The following is a 20,499-nucleotide window of genomic DNA, read 5'->3' as shown; positions in this document are numbered from 1 at the left end:
GAACCTTGAGCAGAAGACCATATCAGGTTATATTCCTGTCAGTGTAGAACAAGAATCTGAGGCTATCATGGGCACAGGCTTGTCGAAATTGGATAGTTGAATATTAGAAAAAAAAATCACCTGGTCTTTTTCCAGTCTTCAGCTGTCCAGTGTAGGAGTCGGTGCTCATGATAGCCTCAGATTTCAGTTTTTAGCTGACAGTAGTGGAACCCGATGTGGTCTTCTGCTGTTGTAGCCAATCCACCTCTAGGTTTGATGTGTTGTGCATTCTAAGATGCTTTTCTGCTCACCACAGTTGTAAAGAGTGCTTATTTGAGTTACTATAGACTTCCTGTTAGATCAGTCCAGTCTGGTCGTTCTCCTCTGATCTCTCTCATCAACAAGGTGTTTCAGCCTGCAAGACCCTCTACATACAAGATGTTTTTTGTTTTTCCCACAATTCTGTGTAAACTCTAGACACTGTCGTGTCCATGTCAGGATCAAAGTCATAGAGATCACATTTTTCCCATTCTGATGTTTGATGTGAACATTAACTGAATCTCTTGACGTGTATCTGCATGATTTTGTATTGTGCTGCTGCCGGATGGTTGGCTGATTAGATAACTGCATGAATCTGTTAATCATTGCACCTTAATGAGCAACAATATGATAATATCCTCTCCATTGAAGGTATGTGCTAACCTGACTTAACACGTCTGAGGGGATTTGTAGAGAAATGGGTCAGGGTTTAAATGAGCATCACGTTGTTACTGTAGTATGAGACACAGAGTGGAGAACAAATCAGAAGAGATGCGTTTGGGAATGCTGCCAGGCCAAATGCCGCTTTATGGGTGTATGGAGACTCATCTCTGCAAGATTTAGAGGAGGAGGATCTCATTACAGTTCTCTTCTTGCTTGTTATATATCAGAATGTTAAGGAGAGTGACCATAGAAACCTCACTGGTTTTCCTAAAGAGAAATGAAGCCTGTTGGCTGAACACTGACCCCTGTAGCTATAAAGGCTGTTAACCTTTAAATGGCTGCTATGAAGATTTCTAACTGATAAGATAAGTTAGAAACTCAGATAACAGTGACGTGGTCTGCCATGGAGAAGCATCCTGTTCTGATGATCAGTTACAGAACATTCCTTAATGCCCTGCTCATGCACAGGAATCTGGATTACAGTGATTCCGATTATGAATCCTGTTTGTGGCTCATGTTTATAGAATCATTTCCATTCTTTTGTTTATTTAATAATTAAAGCTTTTGATGCTTTGATAAAGGAGAACACGTGGAGAGGGATGGAGAAATGGAGGGAGAGGCATTTATATGCAATGAAGTGTGCTGTTAGATTGGTCTGTCTGCCTCAGTGAAACATTGTGTCCTTGTCAGACTCTATCAGATCTCTATATGTACATTAGAGGATGTACTTACACACACACACACACACACACACACACACTATGTTTGCTGATGAGTATACAGCAAATCCATCAAAATTCTTCTTTCATCTACTATCCATTTCTCTGTTCCTGTCCTTCAAGATAAATTTACTCCGTGCTGTGAACCTGAGCCTGTCTCAGATTAGGATGGGCATTAGTAATGTTTATTAGCCCACTGACTTTCTGTCTTGCTCTGTCTCTTTCTCACTTATGCTTTGATATTATGAGCTTTAAAGTGGCAAAACTACTTGAGTAATTGTACTTCATTACTATACTTAAGTATTATTTTATTTGGCATACTTATACTTTACTCGAGTTTTACTGAAATTACTTAATTTCATTTCACAGAAAAAAAAAACTTACTTTTTACTCCTTACATTTTTATTTAGACCTTCAAAATACTTTTTACAAATCTCAAAGTGCTCTTCTTCTCTCGTCCAGCCAGTTAAATGGGCTCAGTTAACATCCATTCATTTTAATTTACCACATCCAGTCAAGTTCATGAATGTAGGATAAGCCACCAGACTGCAGTGGTGAACTGGAGAATAAGCACTCCTAGCCCTGTTTCAGTACAATGGTCAAGGAGACATCTCAGTTTTAATAGGCTGGAGTCTTTGCTTACTCCAGCATATTGAAAATGAGGTGTCTTCTTTGCTTCCCTAGAAGGCATGAACTCTAATTTGAAAAAACATGTTGAGGTAGTTTGGCTAATTTGCTATATTTAACAAAGTTAGCCTGTTTTCTTTCCTAATGCCAGGCTAGACTAGCATTGGTTCCACTAGCTAACATAACTGTTTGGCAGCAAGTCAAATTCTAGCTAATGGTATTACTACCAGGAGTTTATGAGGCAGTTTAGGTGTTCCAGCAGATTGTCCTCTTTAATCAGCTTCAGACCTGACTTTTATTCCACTCCTAGGCAGTTTCTCGTGGAGTGATGCCACGGGTTATTCAGACAAGCTTGGTAGTGCTACTAATCCAACTCTTTTATACAGTTATTATACAGTTTTATACAATTATAACATGAAATAGTCCATTATTTATTGTTTTCTTGTATAAAAAGCCTGGAAAAAAAATTGTAAAAACCATGGCCTCTGCACAAGCGTATTTTGTGGCTAAGGAAACCTGTTTGGAAAACTGTGTTATGGTTATGGAGTGCTTGTTTGTGTTTGAATGGGCTTCCCTCATGCCCCTTCATGGTGCCCCATCTCGGCCTATATGGAAAGGAAAAAAAAATTGACTGAAATTGGTAAGCTCCCAGCGCAGCCAGGTAATTCTGCGAGTAAAAAAACAAGCTGTGATTTGAAAAAACTTGCAGTAAGAAATGGCAGTGCTTTTCCGTGATGGAGTAATTTATGACTGGTGAATTTATTACTTGGATGAAGCCTTTAGAAGAATTAGTGAATTGCTCTTATACAGGTGTGTAAACACAATCTGTAGGAAATGGCAGACTTTGCATAAAAAAAATCAAGTAGATGTTTTTATTACTTAGAGACCAGGTAAGGCAATGCTTTAGATGAACCACATGCATAGAAATGTATGTAATGCTAGCTAACCCCAGTACAGTCCTGTGCTACTGATGCTAATACCAAAGCTTAAAGCTAATGAGTGCTCAGTACAAAGAAATACAGGATAGCAAAGGCACTCTTGACCATTCTCTTAAATCAGTATGGTTCAAATCTCGCAAATTTTACATGTTTGTAGCATTATAACTTGGGTTTCAGTCAGTTGAATGGCCTAGTGTGTAGATGTATCTGTGTTTATCACAAAAATGTTTTCTCACATTCTCTGAAAGATTTGCTGAGATCTCTTCTCTAATACATTTGCTAAATGAATGTTTTGTGTTCTGTGATTAAGTAAGGGTCAGTCCATCTCAAGTGGTCCAATAATTATAAAGTACCAACATGATAGATCAGTGTTCTACAAATCTGGCCCTCGAGGTCCACTGTCCTGTGGAGTTTAGCTCCAACCCTGATCAAACACACCTGAACAAGCTAACCAAGGGCTTCAGGATTACTAGAAAATTACAGGAAGGTGAGTTTGGAGGTTGGAGCTAAACTCTGCAGATTTCTACTAGTCCTAGCTCTATAACCAGAGCTAGCTCTGGAATTTCAAAGTCAAAATTTTTACAGCAGAATGCTCCTATAGAGGACTTATTTCTGTGAAAATTTCAGGTTCGTATCTGGTCCCCCACCAGAGATATTCAGCCCAAATTGAGTGAAATTTTTAAAAAAATTGCACCTTCTCACCCCCATAAAAATAAAAATAAAAATAAGCAAAGTCTCAAATCTGAAATGTTCTGCATGCACACTATACTATATATATATATTAGTATAGTATAGTATATATACATTACATTAGGACTTAAGTTCTAAGTCTAAGGAACAAAAATATTTAAAAAAATGTTTATATATGTACATGTACCTTGTACTGTGTTCTAGAAATCAGTTTTTGTTCCAAGGAAAAAGACCATCCTGAGCTGAGATACTGAGGTTTCTGTAAACAGCCATCATGGTCAAACCAAGTGAAATTGGGAAAAAAAAAAAAAACTGGTGGTTTTTCAATGCCGATACATACAGGTAATCACGCAAAAAAAAAAAAATAAATTAGGAAAATTAAAAATGGTCAAGCAACCTGTATTGAACCACTTGAGACAGAATGACCCGTAAATATCCCCTCCCCCCTTGTTTATTTAAATCTAGGGGAACTGAAATGTATTAATACTTCTTATTAGATAATTAAACATTAGATAATTGATAGTTTCAAGGTTCTTCCCCAGATCAGAATGAACGTAAGGTATACTGAGTGATCGCATTGGTTGGGAATGAATTTAGAAATAGCCAACAACCAACAGACATTCCTCTTTCTGCTGAGACAGGGCCATCACACTAGTCTGTATAAAACACAATGATGAACTGACTACATGGTCCAGAGAACATAAACTTTGGATAGTAAAAATGGGTGAAGGGTAAAACTGGCAGTGGAAAGTAAAGCTTTTATTTATTTATTTATACAAAAGCATGCTTATTTATTATGAACTGCATGCTCATTTTCTGCAAACCTCTGTATCTAATTATACGTACAAGTGTGTCACTTCAGGCAAGTCGAAAATCTCAAAATATTGAGCCAATTTTTCAACTTGACATATTACTTTAGTAAGGTTTCTGCTGCTGTAGTAGACTATGGCATGAAAGCATTTGACCACAGCTGGATATGAAAATAATTTAAATCTAATTTAATTCCAATTGCCATCAAAGTCGAGTTATTTAGAGTTCTGACATTAACATTTTCAATATTACAGCTGGAGGCTGGTGTCAACATTTACGAGTTGGTCTAAGCCCAGTAGAAGCAAACATTCAGTTAGTGTTCTGAGAGGTTTTTGATAGTTCACACTGCAGAACATGGGCTTTAATAAGTCTGGGCCAATAAGTCATGGTTGAAGCTAATCTTGGTCATTTTCCTCCAGCAATGGGGGCAGTAATGGCCTAATGGATAGAGAGTCGGACTTGCAACCCAAAGGTGAACCTGAAGGTTGTGGGTTCGAGTCTCGGGTCCAGCAGGGATTGTGGGTGGGGGGAGTGAATGACCAGCGCTCTCTCCCACCCTCAATACCACGACTGAGGTGAGACCCTTGAGCAAGGCACCGAACCCCCAACTGCTCCCCGGGCGCTGCAGCAAAAAAAGGCTGCCCACTGCTCCGGGTGTGTGTTCACGGTGTGTGTTCACTACTGTGTGTGTGCACTTGGATGGGTTAAATGCAGAGCACAAATTCCTAGTATGGGTCACCATACTTGGCCACAAGTCACTTCACTTCACTTCAAAAACGTGGTTAAGTCATTACCTGTTTGACAGTTGAGAGGAGCTTGACAGTGTAATGTGCTAGTTGTGGATTCTACAAGGCACTGATTGTTCAGTGTTGGAATGCTAAGTGTACAGGACAGAGCACAGGCACCAAACACTTTGCCTGTCCATGCACCTTTTTTTTTTTTTTTTTTTTTCCAGAAAAGGTGAATATTTTCATTTTTACTGTTTCTCTCGTCATATCTGTTTTTATGGCTCCCTTTGCACAGTATAAAAGCATCAGATCTTATGATTATGTTGTATAACTCATGCTTATATTGTTAAATGACTGTTATTCTGTTAATTGTTCCTATTTTTGCAACCTTTGTGTAACTTTTAATTAGTGAAGTTATGGTATAGGCTACTGGGCTGTGATGACTGTAGAGTTGTGAATTTGAATTTGATTCTGTCTGCTTAAAATTTAGGAGTAAAATGTTTGAGAGTTTGATGGGGAGGGGTTTAAATGGGCGAGTTTGAGAAACACACAGAGAGAATGATCTCAGAGCTGTCTGGCAGGCAGGGACGCCATCAACAGCTGCTCTCTTTGAGCCTCTTGTATTCAGACAGTTTTCACAAACAGACCAAGTGTCTCAACCCACCGAGCAGGCACTGTTGAGAAAAATGAGCCGAATGTCTTTGGGAGTGCATAACAAAGCAGTTTTCTCCATACTCCTGCTCTCGTTCTCACACTAACTAAAGTAAAACAAGGGATGTGTGTGAAAGCCCCAGGGGCCCTGCAGAGAGAAACTGACCAGCCTCCTTGACCTTGCATCCTTTTCCCTTCTTTCACTGGCAGACACAGAGCATAGTTGGCACCTCTTGTGCTTTACCATACAAACTGTCCAAAGACAACATAACACATAATAAATTTATGTAATTATTAGCTCGTTAATGTAAATTTCACATGGGAGAAAGCTGTCTACTTGAAAGTATTACTAAACTCACAATGTAAGCTATAATTTTAGGGTTTAGTAATGGTGATGAAAAAGCATGTTTCAAAAGTTTGCATTGTAGTGATGTATTAGAACAAAAATAATTTAGTGGAAATGCATGTGAAAGTAGAAAAAGAGCGGCAGTTCACAAATCCTTATTGGTCTTCCCTCTGGTGGCATGAAACAGAAATGCAGTCGAGGCCCAAGTAAAGACTACTCTTAGTACCCATTCATGTGCACTGTTTGGTGTCTCAGAGGCAAATCGGGTCTTGTTACATAAGCTGTGATAGGTGTGTGTTGTTCACAGAGTCTCTTAAAGCCTGTTCTCAACTCACAGACAGTGTCATGTTCACTTACTCTCCTGGCTCCCGCACTGTCTCCCAACAAATTTGAACATAATCAGAAAATAAAGTTGCACATCATATTTTATGTATGATGCATAAGTCAGAAGAAACTGGGACAACAAGACAAAGCTTTGTTCTTTTTCTTGTAAATGTTATTTTGTGTTATTTTATGTTTTTTTAAATAATAAATGGAGTCAGAGAATTTAAGCTAATCACAATTTAAAAGACACTGAGGTTGAAAATGGCATTAAGAGGAATTAAGAGGCATCAGGGCCATGGTGGTTTAATGGTTAGCACTGTTGCTTTGCACCTCCAGGCTGGGGTTCAAATCCCACCTCCTGTGTGTGTGGAGTTTACATGTGCTTCGCCTCCTCCCGTGCTTCGGGGATTTCCTCCGGGTACTTTGGTTTCCTCCCCCAGTTTAAAGATATGTGCTGATTGGCATTTCCAAAATGTGTGAGTGTGTGTGTGAGTGTGTGTGCATGATGGTGTCCCCACCTTGTGCCCTAAATCCCCTGGGGTAGGCTCCAAGCTACCCCATGACCCTGTGTAGGATAAGCGGTACGGAAAATGGATGGATGGATTTGTGGCATCATTAGGTCTGTCAAAGCTAGAAATAGCTTTTCTAGCTTTGACAGAAACTGTGAGCAGGCCACTTTGAAGCAGGCCACTTTGAAACGGTTCCAGTTGGTGTTATGAGTTATGTAAGTCTAAGCGTCTGCATTTTCAAAATGCCAGAAGCTTATCAGACTACCAGAGGTGCTGGCCCATGCAGGGGGAAAAAAATCTGTTGTCTGGGGAGATGTCTGAAGGATAAATATAGATATTTATTTACAAAAAAAATTGAAATAATAGTTGTGATGGCTCAACCCAGAAAAAGCCTAAAAATGGCATAGAAATAAGCATCAATACACTCATTTTGTTTTGTTTTGTTTTTTTCCACTTATTCTGTATAGCTTGCAATTCACAAAGGATGGACTAAAGTTTCTGAGTCAAAGGAGCTAAAAGAAAACGAATGTCACCTTTACAGAAGCAGACAATAATTTAGTTGAATGGTGAATAATAGCTTTATATTTAGATACTCTGGAAATGTAAACCTTGAAATGTTCATGCTCACACTGTTGTCAGTGTACTCCCAGTTTCTTACAAATTATACACTGTAATGTCTTTGTATACATTTTGGCTGCAGCAGTAACACTGCAAATTGATTTAACTCACATTGTTTCCTAAATTCATCACCACAAATCTAAATTGATAGCAGTGAAGCCAATGATTCAGCTGGAATTTGGGCCTGCACTGTGGAAAACTCTGGAAATAACTGAAGAAACAGTGATTGACAGACTGGGCTCAGATCACAGCAGAGTGGATTTATGTAAGGGGGACAAATGAGTTTGGCAGATTATACTGTGGCGAGGCAGAAAGAGAGGATAGGCAGGAGAGCTTGGAAGGTGAACAGAGGTGATCACTACTAGCTAAAAGCGATATCATGCCATCTGTAGTTAAAATACTAAAGCCACAATGAAGGTCACAAAATGGGTTGTGTAAGTTAACAGATGATCTGGTTCTCTGTGCCAGGTCTGAAATGAGCACAGATGTGCAATTATGTAGATAAATTTTGTTTTGAAATTTTGAATAAACTTTCTCCACCACACACATTCAGTAGAACAAGCCAAGTTAGAAAGTAGAAAATGTTTGTCATAGTGTAAAGGGCCGGTCATGTCATGGCTCTAGCTGGGAATGATCATCATTACAGCTTTACTATCTGAGCCCCATTTATGCCTTTTAATTTTCAGTAGCTGAGTAGTCATGTATTGAAAGATTATTGTTCAGTTATTCGTATGACCTAGTATTATGATTCTGTAATTACAGTGCAACTATAATGGTACGTGGGTATTTATGAGGGTGAGGAATATAAATCTGGATCTGCTTTTGGGTGCAGGGACTTACTTAATCAAGAGGTTAATTACAAGTAAAAAGCAAACAGGGTGTTAGTAATAAAGTATCTGACTAGTGGCCTATTGTCCTGCTGCCCTGTACAGAAGCTGTCTGCATTGGGGGGAGGTAAAAGAGGTGGAACAGTAAATGGGGAGATGGTTAATGAGGAGACAGGGAGTTCATTTCTGCTCCTATTTATTGTGTTCCTTCTCTAGAATCTTGATCCTTACAGTTTGTTACCCAGCGGGTATGGTACGCCAGGTGCGCGGTAGGCCAGATGCATTTAACCTACAATCTCCGTGAGGAAACCGTTGAAAGTGGTGTATAACGATTTAGCGGTAATTAGGTTTGTGCTTTAGTGGTTCACAATGCAGCAATTGATTATTTAACAGTGTATTTGTACTGCAGCAGAGTGGCCACTCTAGTGAGTACTGGGATCTATGTGTGTTTTTTTTAGTTGTCTTAACAAGCACACTTACTCCAGTGTATTTATCTGACTCTGTCTGTGTCTCAGTTCTACTCTGTCTGTGTCTGTCTTTCAAGAGTGAGGTAAGAACTAAGGCATCTACATGTATAGCAGTGTAGATGAGTGTGTGAGGGTGTGGGGCTGGGTGTGTGTGTGTGTGTGTATGTAGGGGGTGGGGGCGGCGGGGGGTGTTCATTCTGCGGTCAGACAGCTTGAACACAAAGATGACATTGTTATCACAGGTACAGTATAACAGACATTCCTATGCTCATCTTCATCTCTCAGAAGTGCAGGCCTTCTATATCCCACATGAAGGGACAGGGAGCAATCCCAGTGAAGGATGGTTTATGCTTTCTTACAGGCTCACAAAGCCTTTAGAAGATCTGGAAAGTGCTTTGGAGAGAAGGACAAAACACCTCAGAGTCTTTATCTGAAAAAAAAAAAAAAAAGTCTGAACGGGCTGTCCACCTCTGCAGAGTTTGACCTGTAGAGATATATGAACTGGTGGGAATCAGCAGGAGCTTACACTCTATTCCTATGGAGTAAAGGTGAAGTAAAGGTGAAGTAAAGTAAAGTACAATATAGAATGTGTGTAATGTAACACAAGCAGCAGAGGTATTAACTTAGCTTAACTGCATTCTTGGTAGTAAGGTGGTACCATCAGTCTGTTTTTTTGTTATTATTAATCAACTCTTTTAACTGGACTCTTAATTGAATTTTACTTCTTTGAATTCTTTTTAATTCTTAACCTAGCCTACACTATATAATTTTAATTCATCAGGCTACATTGTTCTTGTCAGTTGGTTAGGGGTACATTTGTCTTTCAAGTCAGTGCAGTGAAGCTGTTTCTAAAGGGGTATTGTGTAGGGAATGTTTTTGCAGAGTAATTTACAACATGGCTAACCTCATTTTCAGCGCATCTTGCCAAATCTGTCAAGCTGGTGCGATTCAGTGTCATCTTCCTTAGAAAATGTCATAGTGAACAGGGCAGTATTTTCATCTCTGTTGTCCTATATTTTGTTTATTTTCTTTTTTTGAACAGACAAACCACAATTTGCATGTAGATAAACTTACTACTGTTACTGGAGAAAAATATCTACATATGTATGATGGTCCTGGTTCAATCCTGAGCTCCAGTTACTCCAGGCTGTGCAAAGTTTCCCACGTTCTCCCAATGTCTGCATGCTCCCAAGGGTTCCAGATTCCTGATCAGGATAAAGCAGTTACTAAGGATGGATGAATTATTGCTCCAGTCTTTAGTTCATTGCTGATGAAGCATGAACTAGGCTTTATCTGAGTTTTCAGACCTCACAGGCTAGACAGTTCTGATGTCTGATGTCGCAGTAACCAGTGAGATGGTCACAATTGTCTTATAAGCACAAGTCACGTCTTCCTCATTGCATAAAGAAAATAGATCAAACACATAATGCAGAGCTAGTCAGTGTCCTTATTGGATTTTGCTTGTTTTTGGATGAGTATGCAGCCGAGTTAGAGAGAGGCTCTTGCCTCATGTGCTATGCACAACACTCTCGCTGATAAAAGCATAGCTGTCGTCCCTTGTGGCCTGCTGAAGTGCTTATCTGTGCATATTAGAGGTTGTTTCAGGTTTCAGAGTGACACTGATGGAGTTTTGTGTGTGGGTGTGTGTATGTGTATGTGTGTGGGTGTCTGAGACAGACAGAGAGCGAGATAGAGAGAGAGGAGGACTAAAAGTGTCCACTGGGTGGCAGTGTGTTCCTCCGCTGCTGCCACTCAGAGTGAGGAACAGATGTGCCGAGGAGCTTAAAGTCATAGCAGCTTATACGGGGCAAAACCTTTGTTCGCCAGTGAACTCCTCCCTCCCTCGCTCCCTCCATTACTGCCTCTGATCCCACTCCTGCACTGTGTCCTCGGGGAAATGCTGAAACTGATTCACACATGCTGCCTCCCCATAGCCATGACCTCATCATGTTCTCTCTATAACCTAATTACAGCCTTTACATCTGACTGCTGTGTGGTTAACACTTAGAAGCAGGTGTGTTAGGTATAACTTTCATACATTTAGAAAACAACATAAGAGGAAAAAAGAATGGGAGTGTCTCTAGAGCTTTGATTTCTGCTGTCCTAGGCCCTTGATATTTGATATTGCTCACTGAAGATACACAATGCTTTGCTGTGTGCGTGTGCACGGGTGTGTTTGTTTGATGGTCTGTGTGTCTGTTTATTCTGTCCTCAATGCTCCAGCTGCAGTGTTTGTCTGTAGTATTGTAGTTGTCAATTCAGCAGGATTCAGCAAGTTATAACATCCAGTGTGTGTGTATCCCTGCAGGTTTGCGTGAAGAGAAGACTGAGACTGTGGTGGTATTCCGGGGATGTGTAAACTGTCCTCCTGCCCTGAGTCTCCTCAGCCTGTAAGAGCTGAAGTGCAACAAGGTAACACTTAAGGGAATTGTTTGGTGAAGAAAATCAAACTGACATCATTTTCTGCTGATGCCTGGTGCTGGATATAGTTAATACAGCTAATAAGTAGTTAAGTCTACCTTATAAAAATGTTTTTGTAATTATGTGCCCATATGGCTTATTGTAATGTATTTTGTTTCAAATTACATAGTCTGTATCATATAAAATAGAAGAAGGGAGGAAGAGTCCTGTTTTACAAATCCTAAGTAGAAGTTTATTGTCATCCACTTAACTTCCAGATTTCTGGTACAGTTCCACCTTTAAATCTTGCGAGGTGGGGTCTGAGATGTAGGATTTTAACATGCACTAAAGAAAAATATATTCTGGTTAGTCCAACATGGCTGCCCTTATAATGTTACAGCCTTCAGTTACACAGTGAAGCTTTGTTAATTTTATAGATTTCAGTAACTCCTACCGTGTCATAAACCGCATCAGCAAGTTTCTGGGACTTTATTTACAAACTGGATGCAGTTTGAGACATAAGTATATTAATACTCTGTGGGCAAAAAAAAAAAAAAATATTTAGAATGAGACAAACTTCATTGTTGGCTACCTTAGCTTTGTAGCTATAGTTTAAGTCTAAACATTAGACCTGTCTTGGCTGATTGACTACATTTGGGCTAAGTGTAAAGTTTTATGCCAAAGCACTCCTTTAATCCTCCTGTCTGCTTCTTGCTTTGCTTATTGCAGCTATGCTTGATTAAATTATAAGCCTTACCACTACATTCAGTGATTATTCATTCCCATCATAAAAGCGCAAACAGGGACAGGGGCTGCAAATTAGCAATAGCTAGAAGCCTTGCAAATACATTGTATAGCTAAAAGTATGTGGACACCTGACCAATCACATCCATGTGCTTGTTGAACATCCCATTCCAGATTTAGACCCCCTTTGCTGTTAATAACCTCTACTCTTCTGGGAAGGCTTTCCACAGGATTTTGGAATGTGGCTGTGAGGATTTGTGCTCATTCAGCCACAAGAGCATCAGTGAAGTCAGGGACTGATGTTGGGTGAGGAGGCCTGACACATAGTCGGCATTCCAGTTCATCTCAAACGTGTTCAGTGGGGTTGAGGTCAGGGCTCTGTGCAGGTCACTTGATTTCACACCAACTGTTGGAAATCATGTTTTATCCACCTCACTTTGTGCACAGGGGCATTGTCATGCTGGAGTAGGTTTGGGCTAGGTCACTTAGTTCCAGCATAGCGAAATATTAATGCTATATCATACAAATCCATACTAGACAATTCTGTGCCTCCAGATTTGTGGCAACATATGGCTGTGATGGCTAGGTGTCCACGAATGTTTGTAAATTATGTTTATATTATGTAAATTAAATATATACATAATCTCACTATCTACTTAACCGTCCATCTAATCAGCCAATCATGTGGCAGCAGCACAATGGAAAAAACATGCAGATACAGGTCAAGAGCTTCATTTAATGTTCATATCAAACAAAAGAATGAAACAAATCTCTGTGACTTTAACTGTCTCATGGTTGTTGGTGACAGATTGGCAGAAACTGCTGATCTCCTGGGAATTTCACATGCAACAGTGTCTAGATTTTACACAGAATGGTGCGAAAAACAAAAAACATTTGTGTGCGGAGGGTCTGCAGGCTGAAACACCTTGTTGATGAGAGAGATCAGAGGAGAACGACCAGACTGGTCTGAGCTGACAGGAATTCTATAGTAACTCAAATAAACACTTTTTACAGACTCACCGAAACTGGGCAGTTGAAGACCAGTTGATTTTTTTCCCCCTAATCTTCATCTGTCCAGTTTGGGTGAGTCTGTGCCCATGATGGCCTCAGATTCCTGTACTTGGCTGACAGGAGTGGAACCCAATGTGGTCTTCTGCTGTTGTAGCCAATCCACCTCAGTTTCGATGTTTTGTGCATGATGAGATGCTTTTCTGCTCACCACAGTTGTAAAGAGTAATTATTCAAGTAACTATATCCTTCCTGGCTGCTCAAAACAATCTGGACATTTTCCTCTGACCTCTCTTATCAACAAGGCATTTCCACCCACAGAACTGTCACTCGCTTCTTTTTTTTTTTTTTTTTGGTTTTATGCACCATTCTGTGTAAACTCTAGACGTGTGTGAAATTCCCAGGAGATCACCAGCTTCTGAAATAATCAAACCAATCCATCTGGTACCAATATCCATGCCACGATTAAAGTCACAGCAATCACATTTTTTCCAATTCTGATGATGATGTGAATATTAATTGAAGCTCTTGACCTGTATCACATGATTGGCTTATTAGATAACTGCATGAATGTGCAGGTGTACAGGTGTTCCTAATAAAGTGAACAGTGAGTGTGAAAACACACACACATGTAAGAGTTGCACTGCGTTTATCCCTTTCAAATAAATGTTATACATCCTGTAGACACTGCTGTAACTTTCACAACCTACCATGCAAATATTTATTTAATGCTATTAATCAAATAAATATTTAGTAAAACATAATTTAAAGTGGTTCCCACACTGACTCTTAACTGAAACTGTTCTTTGCAAAGTGGAAAAGTTGTCTGAATGTACTTGCAGAAAGGAGTTGAAATCAAGAGAAAACCTGCTTAGGAGTCAAGGCAGGTAAAAGCAGTTATGTGTTCCACTAGCGTGGTGGTAATGTGCGGAATTAAATAGCATGTTTGCTAGCACAACAAGCAGCACACTCTGGACGATGACTTATGCTGTTAGTGTGTGTTGGTCTCACGGGTCAAATCAGACCTCGTCATAAAAATTTAAATAAAGGTCCCAGTTAGCTCTTTGAAGTATATTTTCCTCTGGGGTCAGGATGGTGATGGATGACCAGAGCAGTGTGTGACAGCCTGAATGGGTTTTGGGCGGGCTTTAGGGCATGTAGGAGGAGCTGGGAGGTCAGAGGGCAGTGATTGGAGGAACAGTTTTGTTGCTGACAGGGGGAGGGGGCAGGACGGGGACACGCTGGTTAGATTGTGTAGAGCGTGTCAGAGCCAGGTATTCACAAAAGAACCAAACACTCTTTAGTATTCGCATAGAAGCTTTTCTCTCTGGATGTTTTGAAGTAGAATCTTAACTGCCGTGTTGTCTACCGTAAAAAGCAGTCATAAAACATAACATGCTCAGATATTTTATACAAAACCCTCCATCATCAGTTAACATGCAGACACCATTTGCAGAGATAAAGTCTGTTGCCAGAGTAATCCTAGGGATTCCGCTTCATCTTCGTCCACGTCTGGCCCTTGTGGCTTTGCCCAGTGCTTGTGTGTACTCCCTAACTGCACATGATTGACAGTAGCTCCCCAGGAGAGTGAGTGAGTGTGTGTGGTCCGCTTGGCAGCTGCTCTGTCCGCTAGTGTCCATCAAAACAACTGTTTCTTTCCTTCAGCAGACTAACCCTGACATTCTGTAATTCTTTATAAGGCTTGTGCTGATAATCACTCAGTATTATATTATAATCAACAGGTACAAAATTCTTGATCAAGGACATTTCAGAATGGGCTTTTCCCATCTTGCATCTGTGATGAGAGTAGTATGAGAACAGCTGTCTTCCAGACGTAATTTTTTTGGCCAAATGTGTGGCTATGGGTAATGTAACTATGAATTTGGTATGGTTTTTGTATGTATGTGTATCCGCATGTGTGTATACAGGTTTTTGATTTTAAGCTCGTTCTCCTGATGCTTACATGCGGTTAGCTACTGGCAGGCCTGGCACCAGAGTGGCCCTGGCCCCTTTCTATATGTCAGAGGAACAAAAGCACAGTGCCTGCTGGGAGCTAATGGAAAATGAATGGGCAGTGGAGTAGAGAAAGCCGGCTCTGAAATACTGCTTGCTACCAACATTCTCAAGATTTACTGAGAGAGCAGATGTGAGTTTGTGTGTGTGTGCTTTTTAATAGGTGCCACGTGTTACCTCATTGCTGTATCCCATAAAAGCAGAAAGCCTATGCCGATATTGTGTCCTTGAGTGATTTGCAACCTGTTTCCCTCCATTGTGGTGAACGGCTGCAGATCTCTCTCTATTCTCCCTCCTGCCTCTTGTGTTCTTTCCCCTCTCAGTCAGCCATACAGTGCATTTACTTTGGCCCATATGACCACCATGGTTGTTTGATGAAGATAGCTGAAAATGCCTAATGAGGTGAAGGTACAAATTTTCCTATAGAAGTATATGGTTAGAAGTATATACTGTGATGTCTCATTTAATTGTAATGTTAATAGTTTTTTTAATTGGTTTATATCAAACAGTTACTGCCATGTATTTTGCTAGTTAAAGTTTTTTTGGTGTACTGTACCGAAGTCATGATAGAGTGGCTAGACTGGGAGTATTTTTCATCCTTGTGGTTTCTCTCATCAGCCGTACTGTCTCACATGGCCCTTTTTGCAGGGCCAAGGCACTTCTTCAGGGAGTTAGCACACATTTTTAAAATACAAACTGATCATTGTTTCCACTGATCTAAGAGCTCAAGCATTACATAATCAAATATGGATGCTGTATTGTACAGTGTAAAGGTAATGATAACCAAGGGGGATTTTACAGTTATTACTTCAGATTAAGATCCAAAGTCATATTCTTTAGCATATATATATATATATATATATATATATATATATATATATATATACCATAAACAATAATTACATGTAAGATGACAGAAAGTTTTTGAATGTTTTTGCTTATATGTTTGAAGCAGAACAAAGCAAGTTATGTTTGCATGTAATATTAGGAAGGTAGCTCATATTACTTTAGAATTGCCAGCAAATTTGTGTTTGTTCCTAAGATCACAGATTTGTTGTCTCATTGTTTAATGTAGCTTTTTTCCCACCTATTCTTCAAAACCCACATCAATACTTAATGAGTCTTAAGGACAGTCATATCCATAACTTGAGCTGCTTGTCGTATTGATCAGCAGTGTCTTGGTTTAGAACTGAACCAATATTGCTTGCTAAGAACCTTTTGAGATGGAATGGTTCCAGATTAGGTATTGGCACTTTGTCAGTGGAAAAGGTATACAGCATGCTGAAAACTAAATTCTGCTACTGAGAGATCTTCACTTTCATCTCATTAGTTAAATGCAAGCTCTAATTGAAGGGCAGTGGAAAAAGAGCACATGGGGGACAAGGCCTGAGGAGCAAGCTGGACCTTGTTTGCTGTTTTCTGTATGCAGCAGTAATATTGTCACCATTGCTCTGTGATATGTATATTAACTGTGCAAGCCTCAGGACAAGTTGTGTGTCTTTCTGAAGTCTCCTCCTCTTACACAATCATCTCTCCATTCCTGTAGGGCTTCTAAGAATGGAAGCTCCTTGAAACACAACAGGGCAAAAGGCTCCATAAGGTTTTCTCTGTCAGCTCTCTTCTTTAGCACAGAGGGGGAGAGGAATGATGTTGCTACAGTCTCCAACTTACATTTAAGTCCTTTATTTTATTTTATTTTATTAAAGTGGACTGTGTGTCTCCATGTGGTGATTCCACAAGTTAAAATGTTTTGCCTGCTCTTTCTTTCTTTCTTTCTCTGTGTTGTTGTTCTTGCTTTTCTGTGGCAGGTTGCCAAAGACTTGTTTTTCAGATGTGACCCCTTCTGCCAAATATACACATGTTGGACAGTTCAGGGCCATTACATGCCATCACACTTCTTTGTGTGCTATATATATATATATATATATATATATATATATATATATATATATATATATATATATATATATATATATACACACTTGAGAATACACTTGTGATGCAGGGTTTGTTATTGTCGGTTTTGTTACACGTTGCACATGTGGATCAAACCACACACCTGGGCAGATTAACAGTGTTTATGCTCTTTTGGGTGTATTTCCCTTTTTTCAATCACTTTGCCTAGTTCCCATTAGGGCCTTTCGCACCGCTTTAGTTCCAGAACTAAATTTACAGTACTAAAGTACTGGGTGATTTTGCACAATCTATTTCCCAGTACCGTTTAAAGGGTTGCATTCGCACCGACAGTGGGCACTAGGAAGTGACGTAAGCCGGTCGACAGCGACATCATTTGTGCGCAGCGTTCAACAACAGAAACAAAGAAGAACAGCGTAAACAACTGGAGGATGGAGGACGCTGTGATCGGAGCTGTGTATTTGTTGTGTCTCGCGTCCATCTATCGCTGTTCTCCATACTGGCGAAATAAGTTGACACTACAATATGTTTACACGGTGTTTTAAATCATGGCGGGTGAGGGCGTTTTCGTACACGTTTGGCCAATCAACCTCTACTTACGTCAGGGATAGTACCAGTTGTGCTGGTTAGACCCTGCTCCGGAGTAGGACCTAATTTGGTTCTCGAAAAAGGCAGTCTGGTACTAAAATCACACCCAGTTCCGGAGGTGCGAAAATGCCAAAAAGTGGGTAGTTCCACAATTAGTTCAGGTACTATGAAAAGGTTTCCGTGGTGCGAAAGGCCCTACTGTGTAATCACTCACATGCATTAGTTACTGACCAAACACTCTGTAGCTTTGGCCCCTAAACTGGAACACTGTCTATAATTTAGACAGTGTGCACCTTTATTGCGTGCCAGTGTTGTTTGATCCACATCCAGTTCTGGCATCAGTTGAATCTTTAAGTATCTTTAGTGGGAAAGTTTGCAGAGCAAGTAAAAATCATGAAAGGAAGAACATGCACAGTGTGATGTGGACCTCATTAGTACTGCAGTGCCCCCTTTCAGTCTCCACCACTCTCTTTAGCTCTTTGTCCCTATGGTTCCTGCATACCCCAACCCCCAGCAGACGAGGGGTTAAGTGTTTTGTAGAAGACTGAGTGTTTCGCTTTGTGCCACTGTGTGAGTCTGTGTGCTTGATCAGATGACTGGTTGTATGTTGGATTAGAGCACGGCTCAGTTTCTTGTTCCACCAGCCACTTCATTAGTTTTTCTGAAGCAGCTCCATTCAGGTCTGTTCTGCCCATGAAAGGGGAAAAGAGAGCTGAGAAACAGCCTCCTATAGGCCTTCTTCCTATATATATACTCAGCCATGGGATTGATTTGTCTTGAAAGTTGTTAGGGACACATGAAAGAGAGGTTACCCTGAGCCAGTATGAATAATTTTGAAAACAACACCTTCAACAACCTATCTATCAGTCATGTGATAATATGTGATTTGCATATGCCCAGGCTGTACATGTATGTTTGTTGATGTTCAGCAGACATATACACATGTATATTATTGCGCGATAACACACACACACACACACACACACACACACACACACACACACTGGCTGAGCCATAGACAAATGTATTCTAGCAGCCGCCTCAGTAACTTAATCTACACAGTTTAATTAAAACATTCTGCCATTTATTGGACCATATCTGATTCTGATAGTACAAATAAAGTACATAGAAACAGACAGGGTTAAAGGAATTAGCCATACATTACTGGACGTTATAGTTATTCTGTATTCGAAGTGAGGACGCAGCTTGTAATTCCATGACTACAACTGGTAAAAACCACTGAAAACTCCCCCTCAACTTGAAACTTCATCTCCCCAACTTGGGATAGTCTTCTCAGCTACCAGTTCCTATCCCGTTTATGGAGTGACGTCAAATCAACATGGCTGCACACACTGTGACCAGTGTAAAGTCCCCCTTCACCACTTTTAACCGGGTTTATAGCAGTAGTGTCTTCAGTTCAGTTAATATACGGACACAGTACTTAGTTAAATTTATAACATTGACCAAACTAATCACTGTTTTAAGAAGGTGATCATCAACGTTATCACTCATATAGCTAAGGTTAGCTGGCTAGCTTGTTGATAATGCTACTCGCTAATAGCCGCTATTGTTGCTGTACTGCAATTCCAGTCCAAAATGTTGCATGAATGTTTGAAGTTCACTATAGTAGAACACTACCAATAGCCACTCAGGCATGTAACTGTAAAAGTGTGGTTAAAGTAGCTTTTTATGAGCTTTACATGCTCTGACAAGGCAAACAAAAGACACATTTTCATGGAGGCGTCCACATTGTTTTTCCACTTTGCATGTGGTACGTACTGAGATGAGAAGTGATGTCATTACAAGTTGCAAAGTACCACTTACAAGGTACCACGAATGTTGCATATGTAACAAATCTCATTATGACAATGGAGCACAAGTTAGCTTATAGGATTCAGTTTATATCTAGGTAACATTACACATAGCTAGTTAAAAAGTAGGTTTGTACACGCAATGCAAATATCTAGACATTGTCGTAGCTAATAGCTAACTAGGATAATGTCTTTCAACAGGAAAATGTTTCCTTTTAACCCTTTGAAAAGTCAAATTATCCAACAGACAGTCTGGCAAATAACTTATAATCCGATACACTTTTCACTGCCAAGCAAGCTGTGCCGTACTGAAGTACCCGTGCTGAATTTGGTTACCCTTCTTACCCAGGTACCATGTGAGCCGAGCCAGTACGTACAGGTGGAGCTAAGAATAGTGCAGACTATTGATTCATCAAACAGTCCCACAAATGTCCTGATTAATGTCTCTGGATGAACAGCTTCTTTACCGGCACAAAAATCTTCAGTAGTAGACTAGTGTAGTGTTGTTAAAGTTTCTCACTCTTTTTTACGAAGTCCTTTTTCTCTTCTGTTAAACTGCCAGCAATTTAAATAATTTAAGCAGGTTTAAACAGCAGTTTAATGTTTCTGATTCATTTTTATTTATTTCCCCACAGTAACATTTCTTATAACTATGTAGCTTATTTTCAATAAAACAGTATAAAAATAAAAGGTAAAAAAGTATTGTCACATTCACACGTTGCCATTAAAACGAACTCGCTGAGTCAAGGAATGTGGCGGGAATGTGACATACAGTGATGTCCTGGGTTCACATTTGCTGCCGAGCCACAGCGAGTCGCACTGTTCGGTGGACAAGCACTAAAAACAACGCATAAAATAGAAACAAACAGTTGCTGAGTCACTTTCTAACTTACTTCATGCATATTTTTTTCTATGAGGCCTACTTGTCAATACTCAAATTATTTACTTTTATTATTATTTATTTACTTAAAATAAAATAATAACCAAATTTTCTTACCCGATTGTTGAGCTCATCTTCCTGGACCCAGCCAAATAGACTATATGGCCAAATGTATGTGGACACTGGAGTATTGAACATCCCATTTT

The 20,499-nt window shown here is 39.9% G+C and overlaps 1 protein-coding gene across 1 annotated transcript in view; it reads left to right on the top strand.

Annotated features, from left to right (window-relative positions):
• Positions 1-20,499, top strand: part of lzts2a (leucine zipper, putative tumor suppressor 2a) — a 49,138-nt gene that overhangs the window by 9,529 nt on the left and 19,110 nt on the right. The window contains exon 2 of the mRNA XM_034303009.2: positions 11,244-11,347. The gene's annotated coding sequence lies outside the window, so the exon portion shown is untranslated. The remainder of the gene's footprint in view (positions 1-11,243; positions 11,348-20,499) is intronic.

The sequence above is a fragment of the Pangasianodon hypophthalmus genome, chromosome 3 (genome assembly GCF_027358585.1).
Source record: "Pangasianodon hypophthalmus isolate fPanHyp1 chromosome 3, fPanHyp1.pri, whole genome shotgun sequence".
NCBI classification, from domain to species: Eukaryota; Metazoa; Chordata; class Actinopteri; order Siluriformes; family Pangasiidae; genus Pangasianodon; species Pangasianodon hypophthalmus.
The sequence above is the reverse complement of the archived record's forward strand: the minus strand, read 5'-3'. Positions and strand labels throughout refer to the sequence as shown.